At 43.0% G+C, this 23,043-nt stretch overlaps 1 protein-coding gene across 2 annotated transcripts in view; it reads left to right on the top strand.

The window, feature by feature from the left end:
- Nucleotides 1-23,043, top strand: part of GMPS (guanine monophosphate synthase) — a 529,284-nt gene that overhangs the window by 111,100 nt on the left and 395,141 nt on the right. The window lies entirely within an intron of this gene.

Here is a 23,043-nt window from a genome sequence, read left to right as displayed (position 1 = left end):
CCCTGGTGGTCAGTAGGGTGGCTGAGGTCCTTGAGCTTCCTTCTTTTGCAGTCAGGACTAGCCTCCTGACAGAGGTGCTTAAGCCTGGGGCTTCCATTTCAGAGCCTCCCTTTCCATTTAACCAAGCCCTCACTGATGTCTTTCTGGGTACTTTGTCTAGACCCAGCACATGGTCTCCTGTGAATAGGACAATCTCCACCGCCATCGGCCTGCCTTTAACGACCCTAAATTCCTTTCCCAACACCTCATGCCTGAGAGCTTTGTCTTCCAGGCTTCTTCTTCCACTGGCATATTCCCCCTCCGCTCCCCTGGATAGGGAATCAAAAGGACTGGATCTACTTGGGGGGGGGGGGGGGGGGAGAATGTTTTTTTTCCTCCGGTCCGTGAAGGCCAAATGCATTTTGGGCCGCTACACCCGTTCATTGTAGGATACAGTTGCGCAGGTATTGCCGAAGGTCCTGGAGGAGGCCTGGGCCATCATCTCCCAAGCCGTTGCTTATGGGAGGCTAAGTTAACGATTAGTTGTGGACTCGACGCGACCGACTCATGCATTCTTGCCAAATCCAATTTTTAACTTGGAAGGTAGCTTTTCTAATAGTCATCACTTCACTACGAAGAGTTAGCGAAATACAGGCGTTTACTATCGAAGAACTCTTTAACAAATACACACACATAAAGTGGTTCTCCGTACAAAACCAACATTTTTACCACAGGTCATTTCACCGTTTCATCTAAACCAAACCGTAGAGCTCCCAGTCTTTTTCCCACAACCAAACTCGGTAGCAGAAAGAGCACTGTATACATTAGACATAAAAAGAGCGCCAATGTATTACATAGAACAAAATAATTTTGTAAAACTAAGCAATTGTTCGTTGCTTTCCAAAACACCCTTTATCCAAACAGGGCATAGACAGATGGATAGTCAAATGCATTCAGACCTGTTACCTCAAAGCTAAAAGGCTAAAAGAGAATTACCCATTACACCAAAGGCACACTCCACTAGAAAGAAAGGAGCAACAATGGCCTTTCTAGGTAATATACCAATGACCGAGATTTGTAAGGCAGCCACTTGGTCTACACCTCATACCTTTGCTAAACATTACTGTGTAGATGTGTTAGCAACACAACAAGCCACAGTAGGACAGGCTGTACTAAGAACATTATTTCAACAACTTCAACTCCTACAGGCTGACCACCGCTTTGGGGAGGATTACTGCTTTGTAATCTATGCACTGCAAGTGTATCTGCAGCTACATATGCCATTGCATGGAAAATGTCACTTACCCAGTGTACTTCTGTTCGTGACATGTTGCGCTGCAGATTCACATGCGCCCTCCCACCTCCCCGGGAGCCTGTAGCCGTTTAAGTTACATTCAAATTGTATATATGTAAATAAATATTCCTTTACCACAAACTATGTACATACATATCTATTCCATTGCATGGACATTTTTAGTATCCTCATTCTACCACTCCTACCTCACCCTATGACGGTGAAAACAATCTAAGATGGAGTCGATGCCCATGCGCAATGGAGCCAAAAGGGAGGAGTCACTCGGTCCTGTGACTCGAAAAGACTTCTGCAAAGAAAAACAACTTGTAACACTCAGACTCCAACACTAGATGGCAGGAACAGTGCACAACATGTGAATCTGCAGCACAACATGCCACAAACAGATGTACACTGGGTAAGTGAAATTTTCACTTATATATATATATGTTCGATGGCATGTGTAACTACAGATACACATGCTGTGCATATCCCTCCATCTAGTGTTGGGCACGGAATGTTACAAGTTGTTTTTCTTCGAAGAAGTCTTTTCGAGTCACGAGATCGAGGGACTCCTCCCATTTCGGCTCCATTGCTCATGGGCGTCAACGCCATCTTAGATTGTTTTCTTTCCGCCATCGGGTTCGGACGTGTTCCTCTTCGCTTCGTGTTTCGGTTCGGAAAGTTAGTTAAATCTCAGAAAATTCGACAGTATTGTTTGTGTTCGGTATCGGGTTAGTTAACGCATATCGACACCGATTTAAAGAAGAGCTCCGGTAACCCTTTGGGGCTTCTATCCCCTGGCGGGGCCTGGTCGGCCTGACCACGTGCGTCTTCAAGGCTCATGAAACGGACCCCATTCCGCTTCTGCCCCAAATGCCAAAACAAGTATCCATACACAGATCAACATCTGGTCTGTAATTTGTGTTTGTCCCCCGAACACAAAGAGGATACTTGCGAGGCCTGTCGGGCATTTCGGTTGAAGAAAACGCTACGGGACCGGAGAGCATGAAGGCTTCAAATGGCGTTGACGCCGTCAGGACACCACGACGTCGAGGAAGAAGAGACTTTCTCCATTGCTGATTCGGACGAGCCCGAAACAGAGCAGACACAGAAAACCGTGAGTAAAACAGCCCCGGCCAAAACTCACGCCAAAATCATGAAAGCCCAGGGGACGCCACCATCGGCAGGCCATGGTTTAACCCGTCAAATTGGTGGCTGTCCATCGGCACCGAAAAAGGGCACACACGTGTCGAAGTCATCCGACTCCGGTCGAGATCCCGGCACAGAACATACTCGGCACCGAGACCCTGGTTCCGACCAAACTCGACATCCCGGCACCGAGATAAGTCGGCACCGAGAGATCGGCTCACCGAAACCTAAAAAAGTGGTTTCTGAGCCGAAAGAGACGGTGGAAAAAGTTTTGGTACCGAAATATCCAGCTTCGGGTCCGAAAACGTGCTCCTACTCCGAAGAACAAGGGCCTTTCAGCACAACTACAAGGCCATAAATTCGGACGAGAGTTAGAAGCAGGGGAGCCAGATTATACAAAAAGAAGGCTCCATATTCAAAAGGATACAGGGAAAATAAGAACTCTCCCTCCTATAAGGATGAAAAGGAAACTTGCTTTCCAAGACAAAGAAAAACAACCACAAGCAAAAGGGGCAAAAGCAGTTACTCAACCTCACTCTTCGCCACAACCGTCACCACACCACTCACCGCAACTGTCACCAATTGCAACACCCCCATGATGCAATCTCCAACGCACACAGGGATGAGTCAGGATGACCCAGATGCATGGGATCTCTATGATGCGCCTGTATCAGACAATAGTCCAGACTGCTACCCAGCAAGACCATCACCACCTGAAGACAGTACTGCCTACACGCAGGTGGTGTCCAGAGCGGCGGTTTTTCACAATGTGGCACTGCATGCTGAACCCATTGAGGATGACTTTTTATTTAATACTTTGTCGTCCACGCACAGTCAGTACCAAAGTCTCCCAATGTTACCAGGGATGTTGAAACACGCGAAACAAGTATTTCAAGAACCCGTCAAAGGCAGAGCCATCCCACCTAGGGTGGAGAAAAAGTACAAGCCTCCCCTACAGACCCCATGTACATCACACAACAACTGACACCTGACTCAGTAGTAGTGGGCGCAGCATGTAAAAGGGCTAATTCACACACCTCTGGAGATGCACCACCACCCGACAAGGAAAGTTGAAAGTTTGATGCAGCGGGAAAAAGAGTTGCAGCACAAGCGGCCAATCAATGGCACATTGCCAATTCCCAGGCTTTATTGTCAAGATATGACAGAGCTCATTGGGATGAAAAGCAGCACTTTATAGAACATCTGCCCAAGGAGTTCCAAAAGCGTGCACAACAAGTGGTGGAAGAGGGCCAAAGTATCTCGAACAACCAGATACGATCGGGAATGGGTGCAGCGGACACAGCTGCAAGAACTGTGAATACAGCGGTCACTATTCGGAGACACGCATGGCTACGCACCTCTGGGTTTAAGCCAGAGATCCAACAGGCTGTGCTTAATATGCCTTTTAATGGACAGCAGTTGTTTGGGCCGGAGGTGGACACAGCTATAGAGAAGCTGAAAAAGGACAGATACGGTCAAGGCCATGGGCGCGCTCTACTCCCCACAGAGCAGAGGCACATTTAGGAAGACACAATTTAGAGGGGGGTTTTGGGCCCACAGCACAGAACCCTCAATCTCACAAACCAGACCCACATACCAGCGTCAGTATCAAAGAGGAGGCTTTCTGGGACAATATAGAGGTGGACAGTTCCCTAAAACTAGAGCAAAGTTCCAAAGACCCCCCCAAACTAAACAGTGACTTCAGTGTCACAAATCCCCAACACATAACACCAGTGGGGGGAAGACTCACAGATTTTTACCAAAACTGGGAAGAAATAACAGACTCCTGGGTACTAGCCATTATCCAACATGGTTATTGCATAGAATTCCTACAATTACCACCAAATGTGCCTCCAAGAACACACAACATGTCCAAACAGCACTTGGATCTATTACAACTAGAAGTCCAATCGTTGTTACAAAAAGACGCAATAGAACTGGTACCCAACCATCAGAAAGGAACAGGTGTTTATTCCCTGTACTTTCTAATACCCAAAAAGGACAAAACTCTGAGACCCATCTTAGATCTCAGAACACTAAATCTTTACATCAAATCAGATTACTTTCACATGGTAACACTTAGACGTAATCCTATTGCTCAAACAACAAGACTACATGTCAACATTAGACTTCAAGGATGCTTACTTCAATATACCTATACATCCTTCCCACAGGAAATACTTAAGGTTTGTAATCCAAGGGGTACATTACCAATTCAAAGTGTTACCATTCGGGATAACAACAGCACCAAGGGTATTTACAAAATGCCTTGCAGTAGTAGCTGCACATATCAGAAGGCAGCACATACACGTATTCCCATATCTAGACGATTGGTTAATCAAAACCAGCACTCAGAAACAGTGTCTTCAGCACACAAAATACGTCATCGAAACCCTTCACAAACAAGGGTTCTCACTAAACTACCAAAAATCACACTTACATCCGTGCCAAATACAACAATACTTAGGAGCAACAATCAACACAATAAAAGGGATTGCCACTCCAAGTCCACAAAGGGTACAAGCATTCCAAACCGTAATACAAAGCATGCACCCAAACTAAAAGTATCAGGTAAAATTAGTGATGAGACTACTAGGCATGATGTCCTCATGCACAGCCATTGTCCCAAATGCAAGATTACACATGCGGCCCTTACAACAGTGCCTAGCAACACAATGGACACAAGCAAAGGGTCAACTTCAAGATCCAGTGTTGATAGACCGCCAAACACACACCTCGCTTCAATGGTGGAAACCTGTAAATTTAAACCAAGGGCGGCCTTTCCAAAACCCAGTGCCTCAATACGTAATCACAACAGATGCTTCCATGGTAGGGTGGGGAGCACACCTCAACCAACACAGCATCCAGGGACAATGGGACACTCAGCAGAAACAACTTGATATAAATCAGCTAGAATTACTAGCAGTGTTTCTAGCGTTGAAAGCATTTCAACCACTAATAGCTCACAAACACATTCTTGTCAAAACAGACAACATGACAACAATGCATTACTTAAACAGGGAGGGACACACTCATCACAACTGTGTCTCTTAGCACAGAAGATTTGGCATTGGGCGATTCACATTCACCTAATAGCGCAATACATCCCAGGAATTCAAAACCAGTTGGCAGACAATCTCAGTCGAGATCACCAACAAACCCACAAATGGGAAATTCATCCTCAGATACTACAGACCTACTTCCAAAAATGGGGAACACCGCAAATAGACCTATTCGCAACAAAAGAAAACGCAAAATGCCAAAACTTCGCATCCAGATACCCACAGCCTCACTCCAAGGGCAATGCGTTATGGATGAGTTGGTCAGGGATATTTGCTTACGCTTTTCCCCCTCTCCCACTCCTTCCGTATCTAGTAAACAAATTGAGTCAAAACAAACTCAAACTAATACTAATAGCACCAACTTGGGCACAACAACCTTAATACACAACACTACTAGACATGTCAGTAGTGCCTCATATCAAACTACCAAACAAACCAGATCTGTTAACTCAACACAAACAACAGATCAGACACCCGAATCCAGCATCGCTCAATCTAGCAATCTGGCTCCTGAAGTCTTAGAATTCGGACCTCTAGACCTTACACAAGAATGTATGTAGGTCATCAAATAGGCTAGAAAACCTACTACAAGACATTGCTGCGCAAATAAATGGAAACAATTTGTTTATTACTGTCATAATAATCAAATTCAACCATTACACGCGTCCGCCAAAAACATTGTAAGCTACTTAGTACACTTACAAAAGTCTAAGTTAGCTTTTTCATCCATTAAAATACATCTCGCAGCAATTTCAGCCTATCTGCAAATTACACATTCATCTTCACTATTTAGACTCCCAGTTATAAAAGCATTTATGGAGGGGCTAAAAAGGATCATTCCTCCAAGAACACCGGCAGTTCCTTCGTGGAACCTCAATATTGTATTAACACGGCTCATGGGTCCGCCATTCGAACCCATGCACTCTTGTGAAATGCAATACTTAACCTGGAAAGTAGCCTTCCTAATAGCTATCACATCTCTCAGAAGAGTAAGTGAAATACAAGCTTTTACCATACAGGAACCCTTTATACAAATACACAAGCATAAAGTGGTTTTACGCACAAATCCAAAATTTTTGCCAAAAGTTATATCACTGTTCCACTTAAATCAAACAGTGGAACTCCCAGTGTTTTTTCCAGAACCAGACTCTGTAGTTGAAAGAGCATTACATACATTAGACATAAAAAGAGCACTAATGTATTACATTGATAGAACCAAACAATTTCGCTAAACAATTGTTTGTAGCTTTCCAAAAACCTCATGCAGGAAACCCAATATCCAAACAAGGCATTGCTAGATGGATAGTTAAATGTATTCAAACCTGTTATATTAAAGCAACAAGAGAACTGCCTATTACACCAAAGGCACACTCCACTAGAAAGAAAGGCGCTACAATGGCCTTTCTAGGAAATATACCAATGACAGAAATCTGTAAGGCAGCCACATGGTCTACGCCTCATACATTCACTAAACATTACTATGTGGATGTGCTAACAACACAACAAGCCACAGTAGGACAGGCAGTACTACGAACATTATTTCAAACAACTTCAACTCCTACAGGCTAAACCACTGCTTTTGGGGAGATAACTGCTTACTAGTCTACGCACAGCATGTGTATCTGCAGCTACACATGCCACCGAACGGAAAATGTCACTTACCCAGTGTACATCTGTTCGTGGCATGAGACGCTGCAGATTCACATGCGCCCTCCCACCTCCCCGGGAGCCTGTAGCCGTTTTAAGTTAATGAAATTAAACTTGTACATTTATAAATTTGTAAATATATAATTTTTTAATCACACTATGTACATTGTACTTACTCCATTGCATGGGCACTATTACTATTACACAACTCCTACCTCACCCTCTGCGGGGAAAACAGTGTAAGATGGAGTAGACGCCCATGCGCAATGGAGCCGAAATGGGAGGAGTCCCTCGATCTTGTGACTCGAAAAGACTTCTTCGAAGAAAAACAACTTGTAACACTCTGAGCCCAACACTAGATGGCGGGATATGCATAGCATGTGAATCTGCAGCGTCTCATGCCACAAACAGATGTACACTGGGTAAGTGACATTTTCCATATATATATATATATATGTTCGATGGCATGTGTAGCTGCAGATACACATGTTGTGCATAGTCCGCCATCTGGTGTTGGGTCGGAGTGTTACAAGTTGTTTTTCTTCGAAGAAGTCTTTCGAGTCACGAGACCGAGGGACTCCTCCTCCTTTGCTTCTATTGCGCATGGGCGTCGACTCCATCTTCGATTGTTTTCTTTCCGCCATCGGGTTCGGACGTGTTCCTTTTCGCTCCGAGTTTCGGGACGGAAAGATAGTCAAAACTTCAGAAAACTACGTCGGTATTGTTGCGTTCGGGATCGGGTTAGATAGAATCGACACCGAATCGTGAAGAGCTCCGGTAACCCTTCGGGGTAATTTCGATCCCCCCGTCGGGGCCTGGTCGGCCCGACCGCGTGTAACATCGAGGCTGATGGAACGGACCCCGTTCCGATTCTGTCCTAAATGCCACAACAAATACCCATATACAGACCAACATTTGGTCTGTAACCTGTGCCTGTCGCCCGAGCACAAAGAAGAAACGTGTGAGGCCTGTCGTGCGTTTCGGTCCCAAAAAACGCTCCGTGACCGGCGAGCCAGAAGATTACAGATGGCGTCCACGCCGACAGGACAACGAGGGTTCGAGGAACAAGGAGAAGAAGAGGAAGCCTTCTCCATCCATGAATCCGACTCTGAAGAATTCGACATCGAGGAAACCGTGAGTAAGAGCTCAACCCATAAAGTAGGTGACCGTCCATCGGCACCGAAAAAGGCCGAATTGGTGCCGAGATCGTCCGACTCTGGTCGAGACACAGGCACGCAGCAATCTCGAGACCGAGAAAGCGCTGCCGAAAAAGATCGACGCCGAGACCGCGGAACCGAAGCTGCTCGACGCAGAGACAGCGGCACCGAGGAAGATCGACGCCGAGAAATCTCGACTCCGAAAAAGAGAAAAGTCGCCTCGGAGCCGAAAACAAGTAAAGACACGGTTTCGGTGCCAAAAAGACCAGCAACCGAACTGACTACCATCTCATATTCAGAGGAACAATCACTGTCCTCTCAAATGCGCGAACACAGATTTGAGGAAGAGTTACAGACCACTGACGTAGACCACACTCAAAAGCGGATCTTTATACAGAGTGGGACAGGGAAGATCAGCACGCTTCCCCCAATTAGGAGAAAAAGGAGACTTGAGTTCCAAACACAGGAACAAACCCCACAAACAAAAGTGGCGAAGAAGGTAACTCCGCCACCCTCTCCTCCACCTGTAACTCAGATGTCACCGGCACAGACTCCATCGCACTCACCGGCTCACACCACCATGAGCCAAGATGACCAGGACGCTTGGGACCTGTACGACGCCCCAGTGTCAGACAATAGTCTTGAGGCGTACCCTACCAAGCCCTCACCACCTGAGGACAGCACAGCGTATGCACAGGTGGTAGCTAGGGCAGCAGAGTTGCATAACGTGTCGCTACACTCCGAACCTGTCGAGGATGACTTCCTTTTCAACACCCTCTCCTCCACCCATAGCTCCTACCAGAGCCTGCCTATGCTTCCAGGAATGCTAAGGCACGCAAGGCAGATCTTCAAAGAACCTGTCAAAAGTAGGGCAATAACTCAGAGGGTGGAGAAAAAATATAAAGCCCCGCCCGCAGACCCTGCTTTCATCACCTCACAGCTGCCACCAGATTCAGTTGTAGTAGGGGCAGCTCGCAAAAGAGCCAACTCCCACACATCAGGAGATGCACCACCTCCGGATAAAGAAAGCCGCAAGTTCGACGCAGCTGGGAAAAGGGTCGCAGTACAAGCTGCAAACCAGTGGCGCATCGCGAACTCTCAGGCGCTCCTAGCGCGATATGACAGAGCCCATTGGGACGAGATGCAGCATCTCATCGAGCATCTACCCAAAGAATTTCAAAAAAGGGCAAAGCAAGTGGTTGAGGAGGGACAAAACATCTCCAATAACCAAATACGCTCCTCAATGGATGCAGCGGACACAGCTGCAAGAACAATAAACACCGCAGTAACCATAAGAAGGCACGCATGGTTGCGCACATCTGGCTTTAAACCGGAGATAAAGCAAGCAGTGCTCAATATGCCGTTCAATGAGCAACAATTGTTCGGACCTGAAGTGACACCGCTATTGAGAAGCTGAAAAAGGACACTGACACAGCCAAGGCCATGGGCGCACTCTATTCCCCGCAGGGCAGAGGCACTTTCGGCACCTTCCGTAAAACAACCTTCAGAGGGGGGTTTCGGGGTCAAGCCACACAAGCCAGTACCTCACATTCAACACCGTCTACCTACCAGGGACAGTACCAAAGGGGAGGCTTTCGGGGCCAGTACAGAGGACAATTCCCTAGAAACCGGGGAAAATTTCAAAGCCCAAAAACACCTACAACCAAACAGTGACTCACAGGTCACTCAACCCCTCCACACAACACCAGTGGGGGGAAGAATAGGTCAGTTTTACCAATCTTGGGAGGCGATAACAACAGACACTTGGGTCTTAGCAATTATCCAACATGGTTATTGCATAGAATTTCTACAAATCCCTCCAAATATCCCACCAAAAGCACAGAATATATCAAAACAGCATTTAGACCTTCTAGAAATAGAAGTTCAAGCATTACTGCAAAAGAACGCAATAGAATTGGTACCATGTACACAAATAAACACAGGAGTTTACTCACTGTACTTTCTAATACCAAAAAAGAACAAAACACTGAGACCAATCCTAGATCTCAGAACACTAAAAACCTACATCAAATCAGAACACTTTCACATGGTCACGCTACAAGAAGTCTTACCACTGCTAAAGCAACAAGACTACATGACAACCTTAGATCTCAAAGACGCGTATTTCCACATACCGATACATCCTTCGCACAGGAAATACCTAAGGTTCGTATTCAAGGGAATACATTACCAATTCAACGTATTGCCGTTCGGTATAACGACCGCACCAAGAGTATTCACAAAATGCCTAGCAGTAGTAGCTGCACACATCAGAAGGCAGCAGATACACGTATTCCCGTATCTAGACGATTGGCTAATCAAGACCAACTCCCTAACAAAGTGTTCCCACCACACAAATTATGTCATACAAACCCTCTACAAACTCGGTTTCTCCATCAACTATGCAAAATCACACATTCTGCCTTGCAAAATACAGCAATACTTAGGAGCGACAATCAACACAATAAAGGGAATAGCCACTCCAAGTCCACAAAGAGTTCAAAATTTTCGCAAGGTTATACAAGCCATGTATCCAACACAAAAAATACAGGCAAAGATGGTATTACAACTCCTAGGCATGATGTCCTCATGCATAGCCATTGTCCCAAACGCAAGACTGCACATGAGGCCCTTACAACAGTGCCTAGCATCACAATGGTCACAAGCACAGGGTCACCTTCTAGATCTGGTGTTGATAGACCGCCAAACATACATCTCGCTTCTATGGTGGAACAGTATAAATTTAAACAAAGGGCGGCCTTTCCAGGACCCAGTGCCACAATACGTGATAACAACAGATGCTTCCATGACAGGGTGGGGAGCACACCTCAATCAACACAGTATCCAAGGACAATGGGACGTACATCAAGCAAAACTGCATATAAATCACCTCGAATTGTTAGCAGTATTCCTAGCGTTGAAAGCATTCCAACCCATCATAACCCACAAATACATTCTTGTCAAAACAGACAACATGACAACAATGTATTATCTAAACAAACAGGGGGGAACACACTCCACACAGCTGTGCCTCCTGGCACAAAAAATATGGCAATGGGCAATTCACAACCACATTCGCCTAATAGCACAGTTTATTTCAGGGATCCAGAATCAACTAGCAGACAATCTCTCTCGAGATCACCAACAGGTCCACGAATGGGAGATTCACCCCCAAATTCTAAACACTTACTTCAAAATTTGGGGAACACCTCAAATAGACTTATTTGCGACAAAGGAGAACGCAAAATGCCAAAACTTCGCATCCAGGTACCCACACAGGCAGTCTCAAGGCAATGCCCTATGGATGAACTGGTCAGGGATATTTGCGTACGCTTTTCCCCCTCTCCCTCTCCTTCCATATCTAGTAAACAAATTGAGTCAAAACAAACTCAAACTCATACTAATAGCACCAACATGGGCAAGGCAACCTTGGTACACAACACTGCTAGACCTATCAGTAGTACCCCACGTCAAGTTACCCAACAGGCCAGATCTGTTAACACAACACAAACAACAGATCAGGCATCCAAACCCAGCATCGCTGAATCTAGCAATCTGGCTCCTGAAATCCTAGAATTCGGACACTTAAACCTCACCCAAGAAAGAATGTATGGAAGTCATAAAGCAAGCTAGAAGACCATCCACTAGACACTGCTATGCAAGCAAATGGAAAAGGTTTGTTTGCTACTGCCATAATAATCAAACTCAACCATTACACGCATCTCCAAAGGATGTAGTGGGTTACTTACTACACTTACAAAAATCAAATCTGGCCTTCTCTTCCATTAAGATACACCTCACAGCAATATCTGCATACCTGCAGATTACCCATTCAACTTCACTATTTAGGATACCTGTCATTAAAGCGTTTATGGAAGGCCTCAAAAGAATTATACCACCAAGGACACCACCTGTTCCTTCATGGAACCTCAACATCGTCTTAACAAGACTCATGGGTCCACCTTTTGAACCCATGCATTCTTGCGAAATACAATTCTTAACCTGGAAAGTTGCATTTCTCATCGCCATCACATCTCTAAGAAGAGTAAGTGAAATTCAGGCGTTTACAATACAAGAACCTTTTATCCAAATACACAAAAATAAGGTAGTCCTAAGAACCAATCCTAAATTTCTACCAAAGGTTATTTCACCGTTCCACTTAAATCAAACGGTAGAACTGCCAGTGTTCTTCCCACAGCCAGACTCAGTAGCCGAAAGGGCACTACATACATTAGACATCAGAAGAGCACTAATGTACTACATTGACAGAACAAATCAGAAAAACAAAACAACTGTTTATTGCATTTCAAAAACCTCATACAGGAAACCCAATATCAAAACAGGGTATAGCCAGATGGATAGTTAAGTGCATCCAAATCTGCTACCTTAAAGCAAAGAGAGAGCTGCCCATTACACCAAGGGCACACTCAACCAGAAAGAAAGGCGCAAGCATGGCCTTCCTAGGAAATATTCCAATGCATGAGATATGTAAGGCAGCCACATGGTCTACGCCTCACACATTTACTAAGCACTACTGTGTAGACGTGCTATCCACACAACAAGCCGCAGTAGGTCAAGCCGTACTAAGAACTTTATTTCAGACTACTTCCACTCCTACAGGCTGAGCCACCGCTTTTGGGGAGATAACTGCTTACTAGTCTATGCACAACATGTGTATCTGCAGCTACACATGCCATCGAACGGAAAATGTCACTTACCCAGTGTACATCTGTTCGTGGCATTAGTCGCTGCAGATTCACATGTGCCCACCCGCCTCCCCGGGAGCCTGTAGCCGTTTGGAAGTTATCTTCAACATTTGTACATTTGTAAATACAGGGAGTGCAGAATTATTAGGCAAGTTGTATTTTTGAGGATTAATTTTATTATTGAACAACAACCATGTTTTCAATGAACCCAAAAAACTCATCAATATCAAAGCTGAATATTTTTGGAAGTAGTTTTTAGTTTGTTTTTAGTTTTAGCTATGTTAGGGGGATATCTGTGTGTGCAGGTGACTATTACTGTGCATAATTATTAGGCAACTTAACAAAAAAAAATATATACCCATTTCAATTATTTATTATTACCAGTGAAACCAATATAACATCTCAACATTCACAAATATACATTTCTGACATTCAAAAACAAAACAAAAACAAATCAGTGACCAATATAGCCACCTTTCTTTGCAAGGACACTCAAAAGCCTGCCATCCATGGATTCTGTCAGTGTTTTGATCTGTTCACCATCAACATTGCGTGCAGCAGCAACCACAGCCTCCCAGACACTGTTCAGAGAGGTGTACTGTTTTCCCTCCTTGTAAATCTCACATTTGATGATGGACCACAGGTTCTCAATGGGGTTCAGATCAGGTGACCAAGGAGGCCATGTCATTAGATTTCCTTCTTTTATACCCTTTCTTGCCAGCCACGCTGTGGAGTACTTGGACGCGTGTGATGGAGCATTGTCCTGCATGAGAATCATGTTTTTCTTGAAGGATGCAGACTTCTTCCTGTACCACTGCTTGAAGAAGGTGTCTTCCAGGAACTGGCAGTAAGACTGGGAGTTGAGCTTGACTCCATCCTCAACCCGAAAAGGCCCCACAAGCTCATCTTTGATGATACCAGCCCAAACCAGTACTCCACCTCCACCTTGCTGGCGTCTGAGTCGGACTGGAGCTCTCTGCCCTTTACCAATCCAGCCACGGGCCCATCCATCTGGCCCATCAAGACTCACTCTCATTTCATCAGTCCATAAAACCTTAGAAAAATCAGTCTTGAGATATTTCTTGGCCCAGTCTTGACGTTTCAGCTTGTGTGTCTTGTTCAGTGGTGGTCGTCTTTCAGCCTTTCTTACCTTGGCCATGTCTCTGAGTATTGCACACCTTGTGCTTTTGGGCACTCCAGTGATGTTGCAGCTCTGAAATATGGCCAAACTGGTGGCAAGTGGCATTGTGGCAGCTGCACGCTTGACTTTTCTCAGTTCATGGGCAGTTATTTTGCGCCTTGGTTTTTCCACACGCTTCTTGCGACCCTGTTGACTATTTTGAATGAAACGCTTGATTGTTCGATGATCATGCTTCAGGAGCTTTGCAATTTTAAGAGTGCTGCATCCCTCTGCAAGATATCTCACTATTTTTGACTTTTCTGAGCCTGTCAAGTCCTTCTTTTGACCCATTTTGCCAAAGGAAAGGAAGTTGCCTAATAATTATGCACACCTGATATAGGGCGTTGATGTCATTAGACCACACCCCTTCTCATTACAGAGATGCACATCACCTAATATGCTTAATTGGTAGTAGGCTTTCGAGCCTATACAGCTTGGAGTAAGACAACATGCATAAAGAGGATGATGTGGTCAAAATACTCATTTGCCTAATAATTCTGCACTCCCTGTATATTCCTTAAGCCTTAATTGGCACATACTTATTCACTCCATTGCATGGGCACTAATACTAACACACACAACTCCTACCTCACCCTCTGCGGGAAAACAATCGAAGATGGAGTCGACGCCCATGCGCAATAGAAGCAAAGGAGGAGGAGTCCCTCGGTCTCGTGACTCGAAAGACTTCTTCGAAGAAAAACAACTTGTAACACTCCGACCCAACACCAGATGGCGGACTATGCACAACATGTGAATCTGCAGCGACTAATGCCACGAACAGATGTACACTGGGTAAGTGACATTTTCCATATATATATATATATATATATATATGTGTATATATATATGTTTAAAGTAGTGCTTATTTGGTGTTTGAAGGTTGATGGGTATGCTGTTTTGAACTTTGCCCTACATAACTACATGTAGAATTTATTTGTACCTCAAATGTTAGCCTAGGGTTAACATTGGTTTCTTAAGTATTCTATAAAGGCTGAGAGTATGTGTTTGTAAAGCTCACACAATCTGTGACACGCATTCTTTTAGAATCAGTATAGAGGCCAGTTTTTGTGAAGATTCCCAACTTTAATTTTTAAAATCATGACTGGATAGTGCTTTTACACATTTTACAAATCTTGTCAAAAGGTGGGTTAGCTTTGATTGACATGTCTTTTAGCGAAGGGTCGTGTTGTTGTTTTGTACTATTGATCATATTTTTTTTTTTGTGTGTTTTTTTTTAAATTATAAAATAAACTTCAGGAGAGCATCTCCATTCTATCGGAGCGGTCGAGGAATACTTAATCTGGAGCAATCCTATTACTATGATGCATGGGTCCATACTACTATAGCCTAAAGCTTTCTGATTCCTCAGTCCAGACCACATCTGCCTAAGTCGGTGTCACAGACACTTCTGCAGGATGTAGAGAAGGTCCACCATCCAAGTTGGAACTAGGCTAATACTGCCAGTATGGGTTGTGCTCCAGACCAAGATTACATGCCTTCCCTGCAGCTACACCAGTCACAACAAAGACCAACTCCTGGATGATCAGTCCAAGCACGTCAGTGGAGTTGCCTAGGTTCCAACCTTGCAGTAATGGACGTTTGTGCGCCATTTCTTGGTGAGAGTCCCTTTTGACTGTCCTGTCACAGTTTGTCTTCTCAATACTATTGGCGGTGTGACCATAGTGTGAAATTCCCCGTTAGTCTCTTGTGGACCAAACTGATTTATTTCATGTGATTTGAGCCAAAGGTCATCTTTCCTGCCTGAAAACTGAAATGATATGCCGGAAAATCCTGTTCTATTTGAAGAAACCGCCGCGCTCTCTCACTGTTCAGTTCTCTGGCAGTGCCTCCATGTGAAAGGATCTTAAAATACGTAATAACCTGCAGGTCTCCTACACTGCGTAGATGGATTGCCTGAGTGGGCACCTCCACTCACCACAGATGCAGGAAATTCTCCACAATATTGTCAGATTCATCTTTGAAGTCCATTATCGGCAATAAGTACAGACCTTTACCATTGAATACCAGATGCAAGTAGTTTGCCTCACTGAAGGCTCCCTAAAATATAGCCAGAGATGAGTGTAAAGAAGTCACTCATGCCTTGATATAGTTGAAGTGAGTCTTCTTTATTAAGTATAATTATCCACCACATTCAACACCAACCGTCCTATGTCTCGTAGCCTGGTTCACATCTCATCTAACTTCATCCCAGGTTCAGGAATATGATGACCTGTACCCATGACATAGTACCTGGCCATAACCCACAATTTTAGATACCCCACATCTCCCTTACCTTAATGAAACTATAATAGAAAAAGCTGCTTGTTGCACGAACAATAACTGCAAACATATTTCACATTTTTTCTTCCAACAATTCCTCTAATATATCTAGTAGTTACAAGTCATTTTTTTCATATTCATGCTAAAGAGTAATTAAATTCATTACCATATAAAATTAATTACACACACACACATATATATATATATATATATATATATATATATATATATACACAGGGAGTGCAGAATTATTAGGCAAATGAGTATTTTGACCACATCATCCTCTTTATGCATGTTGTCTTACTCCAAGCTGTATAGGCTCGAAAGCCTACTACCAATTAAGCATATTAGGTGATGTGCATCTCTGTAATGAGAAGGGGTGTGGTCTAATGACATCAACACCCTATATCAGGTGTGCATAATTATTAGGCAACTTCCTTTCCTTTGGCAAAATGGGTCAAAAGAAGGACTTGACAGGCTCAGAAAAGTCAAAAATAGTGAGATATCTTGCAGAGGGATGCAGCACTCTTAAAATTGCAAAGCTTCTGAAGCGTGATCATCGAACAATCAAGCGTTTCATTCAAAATAGTCAACAGGGTCGCAAGAAGCGTGTGGAAAAACCAAGGCGCAAAATAACTGCCCATGAACTGAGAAAAGTCAAGCGTGCAGCTGCCACGATGCCACTTGCCACCATTTTGGCCATATTTCAGAGCTGCAACATCACTGGAGTGCCCAAAAGCACAAGGTGTGCAATACTCAGAGACATGGCCAAGGTAAGAAAGGCTGAAAGACGACCACCACTGAACAAGACACACAAGCTGAAACGTCAAGACTGGGCCAAGAAATATCTCAAGACTGATTTTTCTAAGGTTTTATGGACTGATGAAATGAGAGTGAGTCTTGATGGGCCAGATGGATGGGCCCGTGGCTGGATTGGTAAAGGGCAGAGAGCTCCAGTCCGACTCAGACGCCAGCAAGGTGGAGGTGGGTTACTGGTTTGGGCTGGTATCATCAAAGATGAGCTTGTGGGGCCTTTTCGGGTTGAGGATGGAGTCAAGCTCAACTCCCAGTCCTACTGCCAGTTCCTGGAAGACACCTTCTTCAAGCAGTGGTACAGGAAGAAGTCTGCATCCTTCAAGAAAAACATGATTTTCATGCAGGACAATGCTCCATCACACGTGTCCAAGTACTCCACTGCGTGGCTGGCAAGAAAGGGTATAAAAGAAGGAAATCTAATGACATGGCCTCCTTGTTCACCTGATCTGAACCCCATTGAGAACCTGTGGTCCATCATCAAATGTGAAATTTACAAGGAGGGAAAACAGTACACCTCTCTGAACAGTGTCTGGGAGGCTGTGGTTGCTGCTGCACGCAATGTTGATGGTGAACAGATCAAAACACTGACAGAATCCATGGATGGCAGGCTTTTGAGTGTCCTTGCAAAGAAAGGTGGCTATATTGGTCACTGATTTGTTTTTGTTTTGTTTTTGAATGTCAGAAATGTATATTTGTGAATGTTGAGATGTTATATTGGTTTCACTGGTAATAATAAATAATTGAAATGGGTATATATTTGTTTTTTGTTAAGTTGCCTAATAATTATGCACAGTAATAGTCACCTGCACACACAGATATCCCCCTAACATAGCTAAAACTAAAAACAAACTAAAAACTACTTCCAAAAATATTCAGCTTTGATATTAATGAGTTTTTTGGGTTCATTGAGAACATGGTTGTTGTTCAATAATAAAATTAATCCTCAAAAATACAACTTGCCTAATAATTCTGCACTCCCTGTATATATATATACATATACAACTTGGTTTACAACATTTCCTATTACTTTTCAGCAAACCTGCATTATTAGACATGCTATTCACTTGATCAGTTAATGCACATTCTTCCTCACTCGTTGTTCTGGGCAATTTAGCTGTCCTGTTAATGTTCCGAATCCTATGAGCCTCTGTCTGGGCTACATTCTTAAATATCCTAATAACTTTCATAGGCACCATGAATTTGGATTTGGCTTGAGTGGAACCCAATCTGGGATTCCTCACCTTCACCATATCACCTACACAAATTACCGTTTCTTTGACAGCTTTGCGAACATAAAAACATTTCTTATTTATTTTTCTTATGTTCCATTTCTCTGGCTTTATCAATATTTTCCTTCACATTTGTTACCACCCGTATTTTTATTTATCCAAGCTGGACAAATAAGAGTTGCTTTCCTTTGTCAAAACATCTCAAATGGAGCTATACCTGTAGTTGTGCGTGGAGTCAACCTCTAATTCTTTACCTTATTTAAAAGTTCTTTCTTCCAGCATAATTGTCCTACCATGGCCCTCTGAACGGTCTCTTTCAATGCCCTGTTAAACCTCTCAACCATTCCATTTGCTTCTGGGTGATATACTGAAGGCTTCTTGTGTCTAATTCCCCTATCAGCAAGATATTTTTCAATCTTCCTCAAGACTAACTGGACCCCATTGTAAGAAAACAGTCAATGGAAACTCCTGTCTCTCAAACACTTGGTCTAGGAATTTAATCGCATCATTTGTCTCAGTGGTATTCGAGATTGCTGCTTCAGGCCACCTAGAAAACAAGTCTATCAGTACAATGATATACTTATCAACACTTGTGAATCTGATGGGACAGAGTATATCTTTTGTCAGCCCTTCCCATGGACCCTCTGTAACTCCATGTAACTCTCTTAAAACCATGGGCTGCACCCTCCCCTTTAAATTTTTGACTCTCCTCAAACATTCAGCACAATCAGTTACTCTTCTCTTAACCTGAACGTCCATGTCTGGCCACCAATACAATAATCTCAGTCTTTCTTTGGTTTTTCCAATCCCTTGATGATTTTTATGTGTTAGGTGAGAGAGGTCCTCTCTCACTGAAGAGGGAGGAATCAACCTGGAACCACAATACAATAATCCCTCCTAGGAAGAAAGTCAATTTTTAACTCTCTAAAACATGTTCAGCTGACTATTAGACTTGTCATTAAACTTCCACCTTCCCTTTATTCTTTCCATCACATGTCTTAATACCACACCATTCTGAATGCCTTTCATCCTCTCGTCTTCATTGACGATTTTATCCCTTACCAGCCTTTTCCTTCTTCTGCTAAAAACGTCCTTCAAAAAATTATGGTCTGTTTTTCCTTCCAAACATTTTTCCCCAAACAAATCTCCTTAAGTTGCAAATGGCATTTTAGACTGTCAGTGCTTCCTTGTCTATTACAGAATAATTTTCTTTGGCACCCCTCGAGGCTCTTGAGATGAGTAAAATTGTACTCTGAACTCCATCATACCGTTGAATCAATCTGATCCTATACCCTTAGAGCTTGCATCAGACATAATTGTGTCCTGGCCAGGTTCAAAACTTTACAAACTTGCTGCACCTTTCAAACACCTCTGTGTGTTTTCAAATTCATCTTCACACCCATCAGTCCATCTGAATAAGGCACCTTGTTTTTTAGCATAGACCTCATGTTCTTAGTTTTACTGGCAGAATTAACAAATGTATTGTAGTATTCTGCCATACCTAGAAATGTCACTATTTCTTCTTTATTTGCTGGACTTGCCATCGCACATAGTGTTTACCAGTTCTGTTCTGGTTTCAATTCCGTTGGAAGTGATGCTGTGGCCCAAATAATCAACTTTAACCAGATTAAACCTATTTTCTTTTCCTTTAGAGTGAGACCAGTACATTTCAACCTGTCAACACCTCCCTCCTCTACTGTTGTGTTTGTCTACATTGCTTCTGAATATTAATATATCATCTTGTTATACTTTTACACCTTGAAAGCCTCTCAAGACGTTTTTCATCACTCTTTGGATAACAACTGCTGCATATATAAGTCTAAACAACATTCTCAAGAACTTGAAAGTGCCAGAGTTAAAAAAAACAACAAAAAAAAACTGTCACTTCTTATTTCTCGTGTAGTTTTGTTTGAGGATATGCTGAGGCTAAATCAGTTGATAGAAAAGTGCACTCTATCTTTCAGCAGTCACCAGCTCAGTGATGTTTGATGGGAGTTAGTGATCTGCAATCACATTCTTGTGAATCCCATTAGATCAACACATCTTTTCACTTTCCCATTCAGCTTATGTACCATCACTACCAGAGTCAGCCATTCCATTGCTTCCACTTTTCCAATTACACCGCATTCCTTGAGTATCTCTGAATTCCAATTTTATTTTCACCTTAACACCTAATTGAACATTTCTGATTGTGCTTACTATAGGCACTGAGTTTCTTCTCATCAAAATGTTGTAAATATAACCTTTATGACAACCCAACTCTTCCCTTAGTACTTTGGGAAATTCTTCTTGATAGTTTGGCACATCATCTGTAACTTGACTAATCTGATTTAAATCCTTTAGACCTACTGACTGGCTTTCATTGGGATCTAGAAAAACAGCTAGGTCCCTCTGATGAAACCAGCTGATGAGGCAGTCACCCTTCATGGACACATGTATCTTTCCAGCTGTATATCTACCTTAAAAAGTATTCTCTCCCGTGAAATAACCCAACAGTTTTATACGTTCTCCCCCACAACGCTTGGGTCTGATATCTGGTTGCATCAATATAACTTTACCTTTCAATTTAGTCGCATATACCTCTCTGGGAACTAAAATGATGTTGGCTCCAGAGTCAAATAACATGTGTACAGGAACTTTTTCAATCTGAACAATCTCAAACAGACCATCACAGTTGCCCCATCACACTCATCTTCCTCTTCACGTTACTTCTCTGGTTTCTTTTTCTTTTTTTTTTTTTGCAGAAGTACTACTTAAAAATCATGCCCCTTAAAATGTATCATTTTTCTTTACATTTTTCAGTTTGATGTTAAATTTTGAGATGTGGTCTGACTAATATCTCCATTCTTAGACTTTATTCTAACACTTTGTATTTCCTCTTCATTCTTTGTAGTGAAAGCTTTTTTAATTCAATTGACCCAAGCTTGGCTTTGTTCACAAGCTTTAGCAATCACAATAACTTTGGTTAACGTCATATTTTGTTTCTGCCAAAATATCTCTTTGGCTTTTCCCACACCGCACCACCAACATAAATTGATCCCTCAATCTTTCCACACTATTCATGCCAAAATTGCATGTGGAAGCTAGATTCCTGAGTACGGTTATGTATTCAGCTTTTTCCCCAGCTCTCTGTAATCTCTTCACAAAGTGATATCTTTCAGATACACTTAAACCGTTAGGGAGTTAGTGTAAATCTAGTTTTTTAAAAACATTTCAAATTCATTTAATTCACGAGCATGCTCACTAGATGATGGAGGTCGATGCTCAAATATCTCTTGGCTTTCTCGCCCTGTAACAGTAATGAGGTCTTGCGCTCCACACTTAGATAATCCACAAACACACTTGAATAATGACTAAATGCATTCTTCCACTTTCCCCACTTCAACAGAAGGTTTTCCTGGACTCGTAAGTAAAAATGGGGGTGGCAAAACATTTAGCATCTTGACACCTACTTATCACCAAAAATGAAAGAACAACAAAACAAAAACAAAAAACTATATAAAATAGTTTGACTTCGCTCCTGTATCCAATCTGATACCCGTACCGTCACCAGTATCCGATCTGATACCTGAGATTTTGTACCTAAGAGAATTTATTTTATCTATTTGCCAAAGGTAATATTATTATAAGAATTACTTTGTGTTTTTACATAAAAATTCTCCTTTTGTTTTTATAATAATACTAATAATAAGGTAATTAGTTTTCGAATATCACACAATCATACGCCTTAATAAAAGTAAGTTTTATGTTATCTAAATATTAACTGTAGAGAATAAGTGCAGAAGAATGTGCAAGATGTTGCACACAGCATTTTGTAGAAAACTTTTCAGATGAGATATTGCTGGTGCTATCCTCAACAAAGATGGTTCTGCATGTAGATACGTGACACACTTGCAAGAGGTTGTAAAAACAATGTTTCAGAGTAGATAATTTTATGTTAAAGTTGGAGCTGATGACTTTTACTCATCAAAGATGGTGCCAAAGCTCTGCACGTGACATGCAGAGTTCCACCTCCTGTTACTGCTGCAGATGAGGCCCGTTATGCAGCCGCTCTTCTCTTAGCGCTGCCGGGAAGGTCCGCTTGTACTAGCATGAGAAGAACAATATCTCACGAGCACTACCAGTGCGGGCAGCAAGGGCATAGGTAAGAGACAGCGCGTGCATCTATGTCGCACAAGCATCTGCCAGCCAGACTTGAGCATGTTGTACTTAGGCCAAGTGAATTCAGGCCACACTCAGGAACAGTAGAGAGCAGCGTTTGAGTAACACACACCAGGTGTATACAATCAATATGGCCAAAAGCAGTGGTATAGCTGCTCCTAGCTGAAACTCAAGCGCTCCCTACTTGGGCCAAGTAAATTCAGGCCATGTGCTGAAACGGTGAAGAGCTGCATTTGAATATCATGCACCGGCTGTATTCAATCAGTTTGTCAAATACAACCAAAATCAGTGTTATAGCTGCTCTTGACGCCACATGCAAAATAAACAGTCTGAACTGTTACTGAAACGTAGAAAACAGGAAAGTTCTATTCATAGAAACACCA

This window comes from Pleurodeles waltl, chromosome 11, assembly GCF_031143425.1.
Source record: "Pleurodeles waltl isolate 20211129_DDA chromosome 11, aPleWal1.hap1.20221129, whole genome shotgun sequence".
NCBI lineage: Eukaryota > Metazoa > Chordata > Amphibia > Caudata > Salamandridae > Pleurodeles > Pleurodeles waltl.
Note: the sequence above shows the minus strand (reverse complement) of the source record. Positions and strands in the feature narration are given on the sequence as shown.